The sequence below is a fragment of the Pararge aegeria genome, chromosome 10 (genome assembly GCF_905163445.1).
Source record: "Pararge aegeria chromosome 10, ilParAegt1.1, whole genome shotgun sequence".
Taxonomy (NCBI): Eukaryota; Metazoa; Arthropoda; class Insecta; order Lepidoptera; family Nymphalidae; genus Pararge; species Pararge aegeria.
Window position 1 is genome coordinate 12,748,150 of NC_053189.1, and position 8,380 is coordinate 12,756,529.

Genomic DNA, 8,380 nt, shown 5'->3' on the forward strand with positions numbered 1-8,380 from the left:
TTGCAACTTCGTCTACTACACAAGCGAATTGCGAATGTTTACAATCCGGAAAGGATTTATGTCACAATAGAATTTATGCTTAAATTGCAACCAAAAACTCGTAGAAATAAAGTTGATTATTCTTTATTCATATAAATTAAATAGAACCTAGTCCCTGTGACATACGCTCGCATCAATTGTGATGTTTACTTAAAACGGTCCTAAACGTAGCTGCATAGCTTTCTGAAAATGCGACGTAAACAGAGAAAAATTTGTGCTCTTTTTCATTGCGCCGGACCGACGACCGGCGTGAAAGAGTTACGGCGTCCACGAGCGATGTATAAAACATTAGTAGATACAGAAAAGTACCGAACTGACTGCCGTCTATGTACCGTACACCGCACTGGGCAAAACGAAAATATATTACTTTTCCGAAGATTTAGGAGTGTTTGGACCGAACAATAATGTCCGGCTTTTGTGGAAAAAGATAGATGGCGATGCATAGGTTACACGGAATGGTTTTTCTTTTGTGAGCGAATGTGACTTCAGCATTGCGATGTGAGCGGTACTAATAATATTTATGTAATGTAATAACTAATGCTCGCTTTATTGTACATACTCAATGGTGTATTTTATTTGTACTTAAGTGCAAATAATCATAGGATGTTAATTATCGGGAATTTTGTCACTTTTAATTTAATATGATTAAAAACTTTCCTCGGCATGTTTCCAACGCCTGCTCCCTCATTTCGGGCATATCATGCAACTCAGGAATGAGAGTTTGGAAAAACTTTTTATGACGGGAAACATCCAAGTCAAGAATTCCAGGGGCAGAACGTTTTGACAATCCACATATGATTAGATGCCTTCTCTTCCTCATCAGAAAAGTCAAAACCATGTAAATGTTTCTAAAGCACACCTTTAAGTCGTAGCAAAAATATTAATATATTCTTGTAAGATAAAAAGTAACTATATAAAATTTAATTTATTTTGAAATTATTTGCAAACGTTTCGAAAACCTGTAATAAGACAAACATGCACTTAGCTCACAACGTAGAAACTTTGACATACAAGAAAAAATGTATTAGCCATTGGATTTCCTAAATAAATAAATAAACTAGCAAAATAACTTAGCAACATAATGCAAAATCTTTTATGGAAGTAAAAATAAATAAAACGTTTCAAAAATTCTCGATGAATTTCTAATAGCAATAATTCTATCCCTTGATACGAAATTAATTGTTTTATCATCCGGCCTGAATGAACAGACACTGACATCCTCTGGGATTTTTTTTTTCTGTGGTGGGATTTTTAATAAGCACATCGCAAAAGATGCAAAATCTAAAAAAACAAAAATTCTAACTATAGATATATTAGAATAGTTTAGATACCTAAACTAGATTTTATGTCCATATGTTATGGTGTATATACTGGGTAGATACATATTGATTTTCGATCAAAACAAAAAATATCAAAAACATGTTACATAATGTGCTACTGTAATAATTTACTGTCAAATGTCATCCGGTTAATTTGAATAGTGTTGCGTAAAATCTTGCCTTAAAAGGGTACTTGAATCAGACGACATCCGTTATCAATAAATCCACACGATCTTATAGACCAGTTCACTTAGTGACATAACCATTAATACCTAAAGGTACAAATATTATTACGAGCTTCTATTATAGGTAGGTACTTCGATGAATTTCATTAATAATAAAGACTGGCCCCGGGCATTAAAGTATTAGTATCTATTTCTGATATAAGTAACTTCTAGATAAATTGATACAAAACATTTCAGTAAGTTAGTAATTGTTTCTTGTAAAATTTTAGTGTAACATCGACAGGGTGTATATATCACATTATAAAAAAAAACAAGCTAAAAAGTTGATAGCCTGCCGTGGCATTTCTGCCGCCAAGAATCATTGCTGTCTGAAGGAAGTGGTTTGCGTTTGTAATTAATGGCACATAAAGCTTAAAATCTCCTTACGCCTTAGGTTGATGGACCCAGGGCGGCTCTTGTAACTTGCATGCTCTGCGAAGTTATGCTCGGTTTTTAGGCGATGGTTTTGTGACATTTATTATCAGTATGGCCATCTGCTTGTTCCCTCAATCAATTATAATTGACATAAACCTTTGTAGAGCTTATACTCGAAACGGTTCTTAAATTATTACAAGTTGCCTGGAAACTTTTTCAAATTATATATATCAATTTATACTCAATTTCCCTGTCTTTTCAAAAACGAATCTCGTAGGCTTTGTCCGTGGCTAGTTACCAACCTACCGCTTTGGCAGATATTATGGTATCACGTTGCCAGTTTAGCACGCTACCGTCTTAGACTGCATCATCACTAAGGTACCTACTAGCAAGTGACAACAGTCTGTGGCTAAGAAACATCTGATGAATAAACAAAAACTATAGGAACAAACGTGAACAAAACTAAGTAATACTTCTGTAGATTGTTTTTTTGAAATGTACCCAAAGTTTCAGAATGCGATATACTTAACATTATTTACTTGATGTTATTTTAATTCTTAAAGAAAATACACAGACACGAGGTAAAAACAAATACGGTCTATTACACTTGGCTTTAGTAAATGCTATTCTACGGTTTTAACTCCATATACGAGCATGCAAAAAGGGTTAATATTAAGCAATAAGCAAAGTTATGAGAAAAATTCTTAAGCCCAGGTTGCATTTCTAACAGCAACAATAGAGCTAATCCCAAGATGTCTAGCACATGTCGTTCTCAGACCGATAATCGATTTCAAACGTACTTTGTTGATTCACACCTTTTTATATCGATATTGACACATGGTGATGAGATAATTATGCGGTTTATGTGAAGAAAAGTAATCGATTAAAACAAGTGGGTACATTCAATAGATCATAATTTTCATTATTATGAGTATTTTATCCCTAGGGTGGGGAGTGCAAAAACTTGCTCTTTGACTTTCTTGGATTCTTCATCTGTGGTAATTTGTTACCTACCGCAATAAAGATTTAGTACAAGTAAATAGAGTTTATTTCGTAGAAACTCTAACTTTGAGCTTCAGTATAAACTACTCGTTGTCCTATAGGTATGAGTACCATAATATCAGGGTTCCCGAAAAGATGTTTCCTTTAATTTGGTATCAACTTATCGATATTATAATTAAAGAGTGATACCAAGAACTTTGAATCATAACTGTAATTCCACTGTTGGTCGATTTCGAAACTTTTTTCGATTTTAGATATTGTTCCATAATACTTCGCCTTTCGGAGATAATTCCTAGAGTCAGTAGGTGCTTTTAGTGTACCCAATGAGCTTCCAATATTGTTTATTGACCTCTTCAGTCCCAGAGGAAGACAACAACAACAACAACAACCCAGTCAAGGGTATCCTGGACGTGGACTGGGTTGCTGTTGATTAACAAAGCTTTCTCGCTACCCACCATGGTTACAAGTTGGAACATCCCCTTTTAAAATATATGGTATAGAACCTACTCTATATTAGGTCGCCTGTTGGAGATAGCGCTTCGAGTTAGAAGGTGAACCCAGTATTTCCGGTGTGACTACAACGGTATACCGGTACATCTGTGTTCTTAAAGGAAGGTCCGCACCGCTGATTTGGTTGTGCATTAATGCGACAGCTTTACCATAATCCAGTCGCCAGACGTAACAGCTCCCTTTTTCCAATAGATATTGATATTGTTCTCTTATATTAAGTACTTCACCAATCGGTGATAACTCCTAGAGTTGGAAGAGGAAAAACTGTGTCTCAAAAAGGGGTCTTCCTCTGCCGTCTAGCAGACTGTGTTGCGGTTGTGCACGAAAGCTTGCCCTTTATCAACAACTGGTAACAAATTGAAACAGCTCCTACTTACAATGTAACAAAAACAACGTCGATGGACATAAGTCCTCGAGTTGGTACTTGCACCCAGTGTACCGAGCGTTACCAGTATGCCTTCGACAGTTTATAGGAAACTCTGTGGTCCTAAAGATTGGATTGCCATTGTCTGCGAAAGCTTTAGTGTGACTCAGCCAAGGGGCGACCAGTCGGAACACCCCAAAAATAAAAAATGTACATTATGATACTTTTTAATATAATGTCGGCGTAGGAAATATCGCTTCGAGATTGAAAGTGCAGCCAGTATCCCTGGTTAGCCTTTGACGGTGTTTATAAAGCAGCGTGGTACCAAAGCTGCATCGGTGAGCGCCCTGACTAGTTAGGTTTCCTAGGCGAGGAGTTTGATCAACTGCAAGTTTTTTTGGCCAATCGTGAAATAATATCCACCAAGAAAACATTTTCTGTTAGTGGGACTACAAGTAACTCGGTTTTAATTGTATTTCCTTGTATTTCAAATATACCTACTCGTTGCGATCTGGTTTCTTTGGCATACAGTATTGGTCTACGCGACAAATCAATCGTTAGCTTTCCATTGAGGGTGCGCGTACGCATCGTGACTTGAAGTGGAATAGTTGATTATTTCTACAGGGTCGTGCTGGGACACTTGTAGTATACTAATCTGCATATTAACTCCGTACTGTCTCTTTTGTTTTATGGTATGGTGTGGTATGGTATAGGTGCCTACATAGCTTGTAACTAAGTCAGAGGATTTAGGAGTATAGACGGGCAGGAATGCATATTGGTATTTAGTATTTATTGTATGAGGTGGCATTATCGCCTTAAGTATAGAATATCTAAAGGGTGTGTTAACTGTTATATAAACCAAGCTTCTACGTTGAAGATTCCGCCTAATTTGATATTAACCACGATAGAGAGAAATCTGCAAGGTGCCATTTATATTTTCTTCAATCTATACATAGGTACCACACCACACCAAACCTCATAGGTCTTACAAAACGCAGTCTCCATAAACGGTTGCATTCCGGCACTGGAGCATCCTATACACATGTTGTCTTTAAAATTCACATTGCTAAAAATTGTTACCTTACTTGAATCTTTGCTTACTTGATTGCTCATAATATTCATCTTATGATAGGTAGGTAAATGGCATATTCCGGGCTGCCACTCTATGGCAAGTAAATGATTTTATTAAATTATTTTTAAATAATACTTTGATTTTCAGTGTTACTATAAGTCCATGTATTAATAGATTGGTAAAAACAAAAATAAACTGGTCCTTCCAGCAGAAAATTCATTGGGTATCTGTGTTCATAAGTCATTGAACGAGAAACTGGATTTGTGTGAACTACGTCTTAATTTATTGGATTAAGGGTAAGTCTCGCCACCTGTGGATACGCCTCAATATAGATAGATACACTAATTATTTGTACCTACGTATCTCTACTTTTATAATGGACAAGCCATTGCTCTATACAAATCTGTTTCTCAATCATTTTTACCTATGAACAGCCCGGTAGATTTTGAAGTTGAAAGTATTCTAAACATAGGACCTATATGTACAACCCTATTGCTAATCCCTATGTCAGGCAACAATCAAGTAACACCTCTTTGTAAGTCCCATCAAAATTAGCTTAGCCATTTCAAAACCTTCTTTTGATTCGTGCTATCGCTTAAGTAAATATCTGAGCTATATAGTTATTTAAAAATCACAGACTGAGGCGAGATTACAATTTTATATATTTGTAGAAATAAAGATGAGATTTAGATTTACTGAACTAAAATTTAAAAATTTACTTTAAATAAGATTATTATGCCCACATATTTTGATCCATACAGAATGAACATAGAAATTGTGTGAAACGTAAACAAATATCTTTTACCCCCAAGTTATGTCCATTGAACTTGGTGTTGGGTTAAAAAATAAAAAAATAGAGTTTTTGAAATCCTATCCCCAAAGATGTTGAATAGGGGATGCAATTTAACAATAAATATCTGGCATAGACAGTCGTAATAGAAAAATCGTTCTTGCATTTGATGCTACATTAGTAAAAAAGAACAACGCCACTAAGCGCTATTCAACAACGTGAATGAAGGTTTGTGTAATAAAAATTTACTTAACAGAAGTTTTACGCGGACAAAGTCACAAAGAACCGCTAGTATTAACGCGACAAAAAAGCGAAATATTTACATCTCTAATATTTTATTACTTTAGATTTTAGATATGTGTGTGTTTAACTGACATACAAAACTAAACTTGCAAAAGGGTGGATATATGGTTATGTGAGCTAGGTTTTTGTTGATGTTATATTCTTTGGGTTAATCGTTTTAAATGAATGAGTATCCAAATGCGGTTCAGCGTGCCTTTAATAAATTGATCTCGTTGACATGGCTCAATGGTGATTTTATTCCTGGCAAAGAATCTATTAAATTGATGTTACTATTTAAATTACCCACCTGCAAATAACTGTAGTTATGCCTAGCTAGGTTGACAGATAACAACCAAGTCAGGAAGGTATATTATGCCAAAAAAATCATGTAAGAAGTGCCCACTACGGGAGTGATTACGTATATTACGACAGGCTTGCGACAAGAGTAGATTTGCAATTTTTGATATCTTATGTCATTTTAGTATTTTTATTGTATGCAAAGTGACGTTTGGCAGTACAGATCGCAAGATTTACGCCTGTCACAAGCCAGTTGTGAGATATGTAATCACCCTTCGGGTCTCCTCTCAGAATGAAAAGGGTTAAGGCCTTAGTCTGTCAGTCTAGCCAAGTGCGAGTTTGTAGACTTCACGCGCCCCTGAGAACATTATGGAGAACTCCAAGGAATGCAGATTTCCTCACGATGGTTTCGTTCACCGTTAAAGCAAGTGATATTTAATTATTGCTTTAATTAAAACGCTCATTAATCCGAAAAGTTAGAGGTGCCTGCCGGAGCTTGAACTCGGTCGTCCGGAAGGCAAACCGAAGCCTACCCACTAGGCTATAACCGCTTCTATATAAATTAGTTCTTTAAATTTAAAGAATTTGTTAAGAACTGCAAACGATGGAGTTTCTTTACAGGATATACTCGTAGGTCTTTTAAAGGGATTCGAAATTTTATCGAATTTTCGGATTTCGAAGCTCCACGTAACACCTTTTATACAGTATGTTCTCTTTGAGGGTTATATCTGGGTGATTAAAATTCCAGCTTGAGAGCTTTAGACAACATCCATCAAAAATTTTGCATATAAATAAAATACTAGAAGATCCATTATGCAAATTAATGCAAGATATATTCAGTTGTCGAAAGAGGCCGAAAAATTGGGATTTTAATATGTGAAAATTTGTATAGCAGTATGTTTGTATGGTATGTTTTCTCGAGTAATTAAAATCTGTTATTTTTCTACAGCAAATAACCATCAAACCCTAACATAATTACTATCACGTTTAAGCCTATTTATAGATACAAGTAGAATTATGTACGAACCATAATTTAATATAAGCAGAGATGTTTATAAATATATCCCTATTATTATTACTAATATTATAAATGTGAATGTAAGTTTGTTTGTTACGCTTTCACGCAAAAACTACTAAACCGATCATCATGAAACTTTGTACACATATTCCTGAAGGTATTAATAAGTAATATAGGATGCTTTTTATCCCGAAATTAAGTCAAGTTATTTTGGGAGAGGGGACGAAAGTGTTTGACGATTTGACACCATAACGCCGTCAAATGATAACCGATTTAAATAATTACTTTTGTATTTTAGAGTTTATAATGTCTGTTGAATTTTGCTCAAATTTCGTGCAGATCTGATGAATGTGATTGGAGATAGAGGACGGAACTCCTCAGCGGAGGGCAGCAAACCCGTCATTTAACGCTTACATAAAGTGCTGCCACATTTATGAGGCCCTCAGTGTTAGGACTAAATAAAAGTTGTCAGAAATGTTCTACGTTACCTTTAGCATATGAATCAACTAATAATGCGATTTCAATTCTTTCTCTTTGTAAGTGATAGGTGGAGCTAAGATTGATTAGACAGTTCTTTTTAGATATTGTTTATTATTTGAATATGTTTTATATAAGAATACACAACTTAAAAATTTCAGTAGAATTACACCTAAATTGAATGCCACATGTCTTTCGAAAAACAAACGCAGACGAAGTCGCGGGCAACAGCTAGTCTACAAATAAGTATGTACTTACCCCGTACCCGAATGTTCATGGTGTACCCGGTCTTAGCTCAATATTTATTATTAGGGTTAAGGGTAGGACACACGTAATGTGCCACCTGTAGAAACGCGTCAACGATCAAGACCATTAGTCAAGTATAGTGCAATTACAAGGCAATTGCTACTGTAAAATGGCCTGATAAGGACTCTATTATTGAATTTTTTGTCTGTTAATAGCTTTTGTAATTGCTTCCTTTTGGAGGCACGTTGATTTAGTGTCTGTTTGTACACGTTAGCAACTGCAACCGGGTTCGCTGATCATCATAATCACCTCAACCAATTGACGTCCACTGCTGGACATAGGTCTTTTGTAGGGAGTTCTACAAA